The 13167-nt window shown below is 40.0% G+C and overlaps 1 long non-coding RNA gene across 4 annotated transcripts in view; it reads left to right on the top strand.

Annotated features, from left to right (window-relative positions):
* The window catches only part of LOC132028622 (uncharacterized), a 59519-nt gene that overhangs the window by 1153 nt on the left and 45199 nt on the right, over positions 1-13167 (top strand). For 2 of the 4 annotated variants that reach the window (XR_009407485.1, XR_009407483.1), the window contains exon 2: positions 8206-8253. The exons of the other annotated variants lie outside the window; for them this stretch is intronic. This is a non-coding gene — a long non-coding RNA (uncharacterized LOC132028622). The remainder of the gene's footprint in view (positions 1-8205; positions 8254-13167) is intronic. 4 annotated transcript variants of the gene reach the window in all.

Here is a 13167-nt window from a genome sequence, read left to right on the forward strand (position 1 = left end):
GAGAGAGCGAGCACAGGCAGACAGAGGCAGAGGGAGAAGCAGGTTCCCCGCTGAGCAAGGAGCCCCATGTGGGACTCAATCCCAGGACGCTGGGATCATGACCTGAGCCGAAGGCAGCTGCTTAACCAACTGAGCCACCCAGGCGTCCCAGAAAGAGAAGGTTTTAAAAGAACAGTTAAGTTTTTTTTTTTGTATATAAGAGCAAATCTTCAGACTGAGATGAATTCATCTGTAGGAAGAAAATGGGAGGGGCGGGGAGCACAGATATTCTTCTGCCAAGAAATCCAGTTCAGCTGGGTTATGGCACATATGGTAGTGTGTATACGTTGTTCCTCTTAGTAACCCCCATGCTACCAGCCACAGGGCCTGGAGCATATCAAGTGGGCAGTAAATATTTGTGAATAAGTGAATGTTGTTGTGTAACTTCTGTTAGTACCATCATGACAATTCATGAAGCAGTTACATGAAAATTAAAGATGGAAATAACGTTCTCCAGATTTTCAAAGATGGGTAAGTCTTGATCCCAAAGATTACAAATAGCTATTCAGCAGGATTATAGAGGGGATTTATAAACATGTGGTCTCTGAACACAGATTTAAAAAGCAATATGGAATTACCGAGGAAGAGCTTTTGCTTATGTATTTGTCCATCTTATAAAACTCCTGGGACTCCTGGGTGGCTCAGTTGGTTGGGCATCTGCCTTCGGCTCTTGATCCTGGGGTCCTGGGATTGAGCCTTGCGTCTGGCTCCCTGCTCGGTGGGGAGTCTATTTCTCCCTCTCCCATCCTTCACCGGTGCTTGCTTGCTCTCTCTTTCTCTCCCTCTTTCTCTCAAATAAATATAAATTAAAAGAAAACTCCCATTCCCCCGGGCACCTGGCTGGCTCAGTCTTTAGAGCAGATGACTCCTAATCTCAGGGTCATGAGTTTAAGCACCACCTTGGGCATGGAGTCTATTTAAAAAACAAAACGAGACAAAACAAAAGAACCTTGCATCCTGCCATCTTTCACTCCTGTCATAATTTTGAAGCTCTTTTCAAATTCTGTTTTTCCCATGAAGTTGTGCCTGTTTATCCCAACAGATAATGTTGCCTAAGCCCTCTGTCTGTTCTTGTAAAACTGACAGTACCTGTTATTTCAAATAGAATAACGTTCATGAGGGGGCTTCGCAAACAAACGTGTCATAAAAATTCAGATTCGGTGTTTGTTGAGTACCTGTTCTGCACTTCGTGGTACCGTGTGCCCCATTGCACATACTTTATGGAGCCCCTCTAAACAGAAGTCCCCCCTCAAAGTCAGGATGCTGTCTTAGTCATCTTCATATTCCCAGCACCCGGCCCATTGCCGGGCACAAAGCAGCCATTTAATAATGTCCCCGTTAAGAGTATTAGGAACTTTTACAGTGTGTATCTCATTTCCTGATCACAGCAACCCTGTAGCGTAGACATGCCTTTAATCAATAAGTGCCTTTGATCAGAAACTATTTATTGACATACGCAGTGCATTGACCACCAAGCTAGTACTAGACACACAGCAGTGAATAAAATCATCCCTGCCCTCTTATTTTACAGACGAAACTGAGGTGCCCAGTGGTGGCTTTCTTGGAATCATACTGCTAGTGAGTTGTAGATCCAAAGTTTAAATCTAGGTCTTCCTGCTTCCTCTTCCCAAGTCCAGGGCATAAACACAAAAAATGATATTTTTATTTTATTATATTTTATTAAATATTCACATATATAATTTTATTGTGTGTGTGTGTTCTTTTTTTGAGACAGAGAGAGGGACAGCGAGAATGAGGGGCAGAGAAAGACAGAGAATCTCAAGCAGGCTCCGTACCTAGTGCAGAGCCCGACATGAGCCTTGATCTCATAACCCTGAGATCATGACCTGAGCCGAAATCCGGAGTCAGACAGTTAACTGACTGAGCCACCCAGGTGCCCCACTTATCTTATGTCATTAATATGTATTTACATGTCATATGTAAATGTGACTGTATTCAATAGTAGATGCTTAAGATTCTACACGGTCCACATAATTTAGGGATAAGGTCAGCAGTTCTCTGAATTTTTTAGAAGGAAAATGCGACCTGAGTATATTTCACCCCAAGTAATTACTCTACCCCCAGGTATTTATTGCTAAGGTTGATGATATTGGTGTGTTTCCTAAATTTAAAGATATAGTTGGTATTTAAATTAATTGACCTTCCTGTCTGTAGTCTTGTCTTGCTCTAAAACATCCTGTGTACTGCTCCGAGGCTGATGCCATTAAAATACTGATTGTAACACCTGGGTGGCTCAGTTGGTCAAGTATCTGCCTTTGGCTCATGTTGTGATCCCAGAGTCCTGGGATGGAGCCCCATATCACACCCTGCTTCTCCCTCTCCCTCTGCCACTCCCCCTGCTTGTGCACTCGCACTCTCGCTCTGACAAATAAAATTATTAAAATGATACTGATATGATTGTGTTACTTTCTTAATGAAAATCCTTGAATGACAATTCATCCCCATCTATTAACAGACTAAAACAAACTGCTCAGCTGGACACACAACTCCCCTCAACCTCTGCCTTCTACTGCCTATCGGTCCCGCATTGTGTCCTTCTTCCCCGCAGGTTCTGTTGGCTGCCTGAACCCGGCTGACTTAGAGCTGGCCTCCAGGACTCCAATCCTGGGAGGAACCATTCTCTGACATAGGTGCCTTTGGGAGCCTTACACACTAGAAATCCCTCTGTCACAGCTTCAACTTTAACTGTTATCTGCAAGTAAGGCTTGGATCAAGTGACTTGGTCAGTTTCCGGTCCTGTTTCTTTGTTAAGGTTACTTTTTATATACTTTTTAACTTTTTAATATGTTCTTCAAATGTTAATAGTTGGTTGTCTTTTTTTTTTTTTTTTTTTTTTGGTCTTTTAGCCGCTTGTGATGAATAATTCACGTGGGGTTGCAAAATACAGGTGTTCTAATCCTGTCATTCCTTCTCCATTGATCACCCATCCTACTCCTATAGACAGATTGGCCTTCATACTCCTACAGACAGATCTGAAGTAGAACCTGTATGGGAAACACAGGATAAATACTTTAATGTTTCCCTTTATTCATCTGCTATACTTAGAGTTTATTCATGTTCTCTCTTTATTCAAAAGCTTGTTTTAAAAAGTTATAATCTTTTGGGGCACCTGGGTGGCTCAGTTCGTTAAGCATCTGACTCTTGATTTCAGCTCAAAATCACGATCTTAGGGCTGTGAGATTGAGCCACTTGTCCGGCTCCACACTGGGCATGGAACCTGCTTAAGATTCTTTCTCTGCCCTCCCCACTTTATTTATTTTCTTTTAAAGATTGTATGTATTTATTGTTTTTAAAGATTCTATTTATTTGACAGACAGATTACAAGTAGTCAGAGAGGCAGGCAGAGAGAGAGAGGAGGAAGCAGGTTCCCCACTGAGCAGAGAGCCCGATGTGGGGCTCAATCCCAGGACCCTGAGATCATGACCTGAGGCGAAGGCAGAGGCTCCAACCTACTGAGCCACCCAGGCACCCCAAGATTTTATGTATTTATTTGACAGACAGAGATCACAAGTAGGCAGAGAGGCAGGCAGAGAGAGAGGAAGAAGCAGACTCCCCACTGAGCAGAGAGCCTGATACGGGGCTTGATTCCAGGACCCTGAGATCATGACCTGAGCCGAAGGCAGAGGCTTATTAAGCCACTGAGCCACCCAGGCGCCCCTTCCCTCCCCACTTTTAAAAAAGTTATAATTTTCTAATAAATAGTATATTTCACCAAAATTTTCAAAATCTGTTGGCATAAACTTTTTCCCTAGTGTTATCTTTTAAAAATTTTTCTGCTATAACTACATTTCATAATTTTTATATTATTTTCTGAGTCTTTTGTATTTCTTATATTATTTTCTGAGTCTTTTCTCTTTGAATAATCATAGCAAGAGTTTGTTTATTGGTCTTCTCAGATAACAGCTTTGGCCTGATTGTCCTGTGCTATATCTTTGTTTTCTAATCTTATCCTTTATTTTTAAGTGGTCTCTACACCCAGTGTGAAGCTCAAATCCGAGATCAAGAATCACTTACTTAACCTACTGAGACTTCCAGGGGCCCTTATTCATTTATCTTTATGATTTGTTTCTTTCTGCATTCTTGGGATTTACCTGTTTTTTCTTTTTCTAACTTCTTCATCTAGATACTTACTTTATTAATTTTCAGTTTAGTTTTTGTAAGAAGTATTTAATTTCTCGACGTATTTAAGTTTCCTCTAAGTAGTGTGTTTGGTTGTGTCAAAGAGTTTGAAACGTCATATTTTCTGTATTACTTGGTTTAAATATTATCAGATTTCCATGCTATTTTTCCTCTGATGGTGAGCCATGTGGAAGTGTCATAAATGTGTAAATATACAAAGGTCAGAGGTCAGTAACACCGCAGAAGCAAAGATCAATGAACCTGAAAACACAGCAATAGAAAGTTTCCAGAATGACATTCAAAGATAAAAAAGACTAGAAAACCATAAGACCATGGCATCATTGGGCTGTTGGATGATATCACATGGTCTAACACACTTCTGTCTGGATTCCCAGAGGAGAGAATGAGACTGAAACGAAGATGTTTAAGACCTTTTTACACCAACAAAAATTAATAGAGCTCCTGCTGTCAGACTCCCTGAACTGCTACAAGGAGGCTGTTTAGTAGGCAGCTTCCGACAGGGCTCTGCGACCCCACCTGCCGGCATTCCCACGGAGGTGTGACGACCCCCCCCCACCGCCCCACCCCCCACCCCCGCCCCAGAGCATGGGCCAGACCTAGTGATCGCTTCTGACAGATAGAACACAGCAGAAATGATGCAGTGTCCTTTGTGCCTTGTGTTTCCAGAGACTGTGAATTGTGTCTTGCTGGTTCTCTTCCTCTGTTGCCTTCCTTGTTTACATGCTTTGGTGAAGAAGCTGCCATGTTGGGGACACTCACATGGCAAAGAACTGACCACAGCCTCTAGCCAACAGCCAGCAAAGAACTGAGACCTTCATCCAGTTATCCAGTCGTAAAGACGGGAATCCTGTCAGCAGCCATTTGCGGGAGCTGGGAGGCAGCTCCTTCCTCAGCGGAGGCTTCATATGACTGTGTACCCACCCAGCACCTCAACCATGGCCTCTGAGGCTCTGAAGTAGAGGGCCCAGCCCAGCCGCTCCAGATCCAGAAACAGAAAATAAATGTGGTTCCTGTTCATTCCACTTTGGAGCAATTTGTTAGGCAGCAATAGACAGCTAATATAGTGTTCTTCGAGAACCGTGAACTTGAAACCAAAAGGAAGGACTAAGAGGCAAGAAGAAATGATAAGCAGAAAATTAGCAATCTTAAGTAATAACTGGTTGTAAAATAATAACACCAACTATGGTCTCATGAGAAGAGAAAAATAAGAGCAAGGTAGAATTCGTTATTGAACCGGCATCTAATCAGCAATAAGACCAAAAGTGTTACCGACGCAATCTTCTCTCCCTTTCTTTTCGGTAACAGGATATCTTGTGTTTTAGCTGAACACATGTCTCACAAGCCAGAGGCCGCACTTCCCAGCTGCTCGTGCAGGTGCGTGTGTCCCTGTAACAGCTTTTGCTAAAGCCCTGCAAGTAAAAGTGATGTGTGCAACCAGGTAGCCTTTTTAAGGGGAAGCTCTGTGTTTTCCCTTCTGTCCATTTTCCTCTCCCACTGGCTGCAAAATGGCAACAACCAGGGTGATCACGTGAGATGCAAACACAGAAGCTAAATCTTAGAGATGACAGACGGTTAGAGCAGGTCTGCCAGCCTGGGTTCCCTGAGACCGCGTGTGGCAGAGTTGCCTCCCAGCATCGGTGCTGCAGCCCCTGCACTGTGAGCCCAGCCCGCTCCTGAAACACTTCACGGGAGAGCACGGGAGAGAACGTAACACCGATGCTGCGTAAGATACTTACTTGAAGAATTCTTGTTACTGCAGCGTAGCCTTGATCCTGACAAATACATCCTTAAAGTTCCAAAAGAAAGAATGAAAGAAGGGAGAAAATCATTTAAAGCATGTTTTTTTTAAAGAATAAAATGAAATCTTGAAAATAAGTCCCAATATATCAGAAGTAAATGGATGAAATACACCAATGAAGAAGTAGACTTTCGTCGAGGATGCGGATATTCTGATTCTATGACATTTGGAAGAAATTTATCAAAATTATAAAAGATATAAAAGGATAAAAAGATACAATCAAAAGATAGTTTGCCCTATTGCTGTCAAATTAAAGGGACATATTTAAATCCAATTAAATAGACCAGGGAAAATGCATTATAAAGGATAAACATGGTCACTAAAAAAATACTAAGCATTTAAATCAATTTGGAATGTCTAGCAACTCTAAACTTACAAGTATCTAACAACATAGCATATATTTATGAATATAGGTATATTTACATAATAAAAGTATTATATAAATAAAGATACATATTTTTATCTATATGAATAGATAGAAAGTTTCTAATTGGATTTACATATATGTTAACTACCCTGAGATATTTACAGACTTCTGATACTTCAGTGTTGGCATATTTTGTTTTCAGGACTATACTGTAGTAGCGGTCAGTAACATAGACTGGTAGTGCTTTAATCACACTGTTATTACTGAAAAAGACTCACTGCACAATGTTAATTCATTTTCATTCAGTTTTAAGTTGGAGAAAATGGCCAGAAATTCTTTCAACTCTACAGTTTTAAAAAATGCAGTGAAGGATGTTTTTAATTTCTGAAATTTGGGCCAAACTACTTCTTGCCAAAATAGTTTCCAAAGATCTAGTTTCACAAGGCATGAAAGTCCCTCAGTGCACTTATACACCTCTGTGTGAAGCAGAGACAGATTGAGCATTGCCCTTGAGTGATACCAGTGACTTGATTTTCCAATAGCTCAAATCAAAGATCATTTGATTTGCCAATAGCTCAAAAGTCTTCTTTAGCCTCGGGCCTGGACTAAGTCATCGTAAATGTTTGTAGAACAGCAGATTGGCGTATTGTGCACAGGGTCCAAGTCAGGAGAATATATGGTTTATGGAACTGTTCATTCACAATGTGTCACTTTAAATTTTTTAGTACAAAACACTCAGTAAATGGCCAAAAGTTCTATGTCTTTGCAAAAGATTGCTACCTTGATGTAATCTTTTGCAGCCATATCAAAATGATTATGTTACTATTCTGTAGGTCAGATTTGAAATGGGACTCCTAGGGCCACATTCCTTTATAGAATCTGCAGGAGAGAATCTTTCCCTTGTCTTTTCTGGCTTCTAGGGAGCCACCTGGAGTTGTTCCCCCCCCCCTCCGCCTTTATTTGAGAGAGGGTGAGAGCGAGAGAGTGAGCATGACCAGTGGGAGGGACAGAGGGAGAAGCAGAGTCCCTGCTCAGCACAGATCCTGTCACAGGATTCCATCCCAGGATCCTGGGATCATCACCTGAGCTGAAGGCAGGTGCTTAGCCTACTGAGCCACCCAGGCACCTTTAAAAAAAAAAAAAATTTCCCACTTACATTCTTGGGCTCACTTCTTCAAGAAACCAGTCAATATCTGATCAGCTGGTTGAGTCCCGATATCATCACATCCCTTGAATCTTTCTTTACCTTTTAAAACATTTATTTATTTATTTTAAGTTATCTCTATCCCCAACGTGGAGATTGAACTCAGGACCCAAGATCAAGAGTTGCATGCTCTTCAGACTGAGACAGGTGCCCCTCCCTGAACTTTCTTTATCATAGGAGAAATTTTCGCTTTTAACAACTCATGTGATTTGTTGGGGGCCATCTGGATGATCCAAGATAACCTCCATTCTCAAGGTCCCTAACTCTAATCACATCTGAAAAATCCCTTTTGCCATATAAGGTAACAGATTCGCAGGTTTCCAAGAATTAGGGAGTGGCCATATAGATGGACCATTATTTTGCTCCCACATTTGAGTTTAAATATCAAACAATTTCAGCATTAACTTTAACCACTGGAGGAGCCTTTCCATCATCACTCCTAATTTCTGGGCTGATTCTGATCACTGTTCATTAATTAAGGTTTCAAGATTTTCTTCAACATAAAGAAGTAAGACGTATTATGCCTACCATTGTGCCTATCAAAGATTTTGCAGTTACTAGAATGTATTACAAGAGAATAAATATGGTAATAGCTAACATTTATTGAGTGCTTACTCTATTCCAATACTTTTCTAGGTGCTTCACATGTTTTGAGTTATTTAACCTTCACAAAAGTCCTGTGAGGTGGGTATCAGCATCATTACCATTTTACTGAGGAATGAAGTTTGTTGAAGTTTCCATTTAAATTAAATGAAGGTTTAGGGTGTTATCAAAAGAAATGATACCAGATAGCCTTCAGTATAGTGGTTTTTAAAATATACAAATACAGAAAGTGTACCACGTATTTTATATTATGTTCGGTCAAAAATGAACCTTTAGATCTGAGAGAAAAAATAGAATGGAATCTACACATTTTCTTTTCTTTGAATCTGAAAGAAATGCACATGCCAGCGTGTGTGTGTGTGTGTGTGCGTGTGCATGCCTGTGTACATGATTATGTGTGAAGAGAGAGAGTGACTCAGTGTAGAAAGGGGTTTCTTCGGTTCTTTTTTATCTTGTTCCTACCATTTTTGCTCTGTGATGCCTGTTCAGAACATTAAATGTGTATTTCACCCTTAGAATTAATAGGCAGATACTAATTTGGAGTTGTTAATATGCTAGTGTTGGGGAAGAAAGATTTTACTCTATCTATCAAGGTTCTTCTGACTGATCTAAGAGTTAAACTGACATGCAACAGATCAACAGGAAAAAGTCAAGTTGAATTTTGTTTTACAGGGAATCCACAAAGACATAAGATTCCAAAGACAGTCAAGTGAGATATATATATATGTCCTCCTGAACTAAGGAAAAGGGAGTAAGGGGTCTGGAATTTCAGAGGCAAAGAAAGCAATCCACCAGAAGATGAGAAAGAGTAAATTTTGGGGGAACAAATGTTTTTCCAAGGCCATTCAATAACAATGAGACAAAAAGAGGACTTTGATCAAACAGACCTTGCTAGGCTGCTTCCTGCCAACCATACCCTGTTCATATGACAACGTGAGTATCTATGGTGATGGTTCTCTTCCTAGAGCAGGTCCACGATCTAAATTCTTTTAGACGGTAAAATTTCATCCTGAGTCTTTTAATGAAGAAGCTTGAAATAATTGGCATGTCACAATGGCATATTTGGGGCTGGCTTGCCCTTCGTTCCTGCACAGACCAGACTAGAATAAAAAACAAGAGTTAAAAAAAAAAATCAGTTAACAGTATTGTGGGATAGGTTAAAGCTAGGCTCCAGTAGGGCAGCAAGTGATTTCTTTGGATTAAGATTGAGTAATTGGAAAGCAATTGCCAAATTTCCTTAGATAATTGACTTACAGCTTTGGGTTACTAAAAATTTTTATTCTCTTCCAATGTCAGTCATCACTTAACAGGAGTTTCTGAATATTACTGTGCTGTCTAGCCTCAGATTGGGGTCTGCTGTGAAGAATCCATTTCCATCAAACCTTGCTTTAAATTTTGACCAGCTTTTCAACTTCCCAACTCATTTTAAAAGCTTTATCTTTGAGCAGATTAAAATCACTCTGCCTCCCATTTTCTGTAACAGATAAATGGTCTGTTAAATAAAAATTCAACACTTGGGGCGCCTGGGTGGCTCAGTGGGTTAAAGCCTCTGTTTCGGCTCAGGTCATGATCCCAGGGTCCTGGGATCGAGCCCCACATCGGGCTCTCTGCTCAGCAGGGAACCTGTTCCCCCTCTCTCTCTGCCTGCCTCTCTGCCTACTTGTGATCTCTGCCTGTCAAATAAATAAATAAAAATCTTTTAAAAAAATTAATTAAAAAAAAATTCAACACTTGACAACACAATGTTGGTGAATCCATGGGGCACAGACACTCTGCTATGCTCCTGGTCGGTGTGTAAAATGGTCTGACTTCTGTGGAGGGCAATATGATAATATTCATAATATTACAAAAATCATTTACCCTTTAACCCACGAATCCCACTCATGGGAGTTTGTCCTGTGTGTGTAGCTATATAATATAAAATGATGTGTGCCCAGTGTTACTTATTAGCATCACTGTCTGTATTAGAAAAATAGAAAAAGTGTCCTTCATTCAAAAATTAAATGAACTATGCTACTACCCTGCAATGGAATAATACACAGCTGAAAAAAAAGTAAATGAAGCTCTTTGTGTACTGAGGCACAGTGATTTCCAAGATGTATTGTGAAGTGAAAAAAACAGAGTGAATATAATGTATCATCTTTTGTCTAAGAAAGAGGAGAAAAGGGGCACCTGGGTGGCTCAGTGGGTTAAAGCCTCTGACTTCGACTCAGATCATGATCTCAGGGTCCTGGGATCGAGCCCTGCATTGGGCTCTCTGCTCAGCAGGGAGCCTGCTTCCCCCTTTAAAAAAGGGGGTAAGTATTTGCATTCGTATGGCTTGAACTTGTATAGATAAACCCCAGAAGGATAAATAAGAAAAAAAGAAGCAGAACAGTAGGGATAGGATTGACAGGGTCAAGGAAAGGGAGCAAGACTCCTCAGTGTGTGCCTCGTGATAGGGTTTTAACTTCTGGACAATGCCAGTGCGTTACCTACTCAAAACAGGGTAAAACAAAGTAAGCAAGTCTTTGAAAAGAAAACAAGAGTCCTCTTTCCATGGTTCACTGATTTTTCTGAGCATGTTACACTTTTTGATAATCTTGTATATGAACTCAAAGCATTCAGAAGCCGGAACAAGGAGAAAAATGCAACATTTCTCCTGTGAGAAAAAATTCAGAGCCAGCACATTAAAGAAAGCTGGATCCAGAAGAGCTTAAAAGGGCAAAACAGCATCATTTCCTAGCCAGCAGGATCTAAATGGTACTTAAACATCAGTATACATTGAGAAAACTTGGACCCCAGATGTTAAGTGACTTGTCACAGTCACTCAGCTAATTTATGGAGAAACTGGGACGAGACTCTCTGGACCCCTAATGAACAATGTCAGTACTTCTGTCTTTACATTGCGATGCTGTCTATTAATTACAGTGATTCCCTTTCTTTTTTTTTTTTTAAGATTTTATTTATTTATTTGACAGAGAACACAAGTAGGCAGAGAGGCAGGCAGAGAGAGAGAGAGAGAGAAGCAGGCTCTGCACTGAGCAGAGTGCCCGATTCCGGGCTCGATCCCAGGACCCTGGGATCACGACCCGGGCCGAAGGCAGAGGCTTTAACCCGCTGAGCCACCCAGGCGCCCCACAGTGATTCCCTTTCTGATGCAGTAAAAATAACGCGTGTCAAGTGCTCTGAGCATTTGAATATATATTAAGTGCTTTGACCATCCCATTATATGATCATAAAGTACTATAGTGTAGTAGTTAAGATCACGGGCTCTGGAGTTAGACTTTCAGGCTCTGCTCATTTCTTACTTGCTGTGTGATCTTGGACAAAGTACTTCTCAGGTCTCTGTTTCCTCATCCATAGGTTGGGAATACAGCCGTCCTCACCTCGGAGGGTTGATGTGAAGAGTAGATGACGTAACACATGTAAAGGACTTAGCCTGGCACCTAATATGTGCTCCCTGAGTGTCATCGTCATCATTGCTTTTATTTTACTGATGGAAATCTGAGGTGGGCGAGAATGGTTGAGTACCTTGCCCAAGGACACAGAGGCTGCAAGCGTTGGGTCAAGAATTCAGTCTAGGTTTTCTTACATTAAATCTCGTGCTTTTTCCATCCCTAAATAATTCATAGATTCCATGTACTTGATTTTCCTCTAACTATACCAGTTTTTCCTGCTTTGACGTGCAAATCAGTCAATATGAACCTTTGCACACCAAAGAAAAGGTAATAGCCCAATGTTTTTGGATGGAGAAGAGAAAAAAATCTCATATGTGCAATCAGATATGATTTTGGTGTCATCACCGGATCTAACAGATTATAAATAAATATTAATTATTTGGGGATACCTGGGTGATTCAGTCGGTTAAGCTTGTGCCTTTGGAATCAAGCTCCACGTCAGACTCCCTGCTCAGCGAGGAGTCTGCTTCTCCCTCTGCCTCTCCTCTAGTTTGTGTTCTCTCTCATTCTCACCCTTTCAAAGAAATAAAGTCTTCTTTATATATATATATTATATATATATAATATATATATTTATAATATATAAATATATAAATAAATATATAAATATATATATATATATATATAGAAGACTTTATTTATGGGGCACCTGGGTGGCTCAGTAGGTTAAGCCGCTGCCTTCAGCTCAGGTCATGATCTCAGGGTCCTGGGATTGAGTCCCTCATCGGGCTCTCTGCTCAGCAGGAGCCTGCTTCCCTCTCTCTCTCTCCCTCTCTGCCTGCCTCTCCGTCTACTTGTGATTTCTCTCTGTCAAATAAATAAATAAAATCTTAAAAAAAAAAAAAAGAAGACTTTATTTGTATATATATATATAAATTATTTTGTATATACTAACATATTCCTTGATGTCTATTTGGTGGTTAGAAAAGATTTTCCTCACATAAGGAAACCAACTTCATTCAGATATATAAATATATAATATATATTATAATAACATAAATTATGTAATACTCGAATATGAATTATATATATCTGTATATAATTTTATACATATATACTCTATTCTATATACTATAGTATTATATATAATTATATGTTATATATAATTATGTTTATATGTAATACTATGATTATGTATATATAATTTTTATATAACACAGTAATATATCAACTATGTACCTATATGGTATATAGTATATAAATATACATATAAACATTTGTATGTTTAAAATCATCTTAAAATGATTGTGCAGCCGAGTAATATTCTGTTATATATATGTATATACACACATATATATTTAAAATTTATTTTTTTTTTTTTAAGATTTTATTTGTTTATTTGACAGAGAGAAATCACAAGTACACTGAGAGGCAGGCAGAGAGAGAGAGAGAAGGAAGCAGGCTCCCTGCTGAGCAGAGAGCCCGATGCGGGACTGGATCCCAGGACCCTGAGATCATGACCTGAGCCGAAGGCAGCAGCTTAACCCACTGAGCCACCCAGGTGCCCACACATATATATTTATATACACTATATATACACTACATTTCCTTTTTT

This window comes from Mustela nigripes, chromosome 1 (assembly GCF_022355385.1).
Source record: "Mustela nigripes isolate SB6536 chromosome 1, MUSNIG.SB6536, whole genome shotgun sequence".
In the NCBI taxonomy this organism is placed as follows: Eukaryota; Metazoa; Chordata; class Mammalia; order Carnivora; family Mustelidae; genus Mustela; species Mustela nigripes.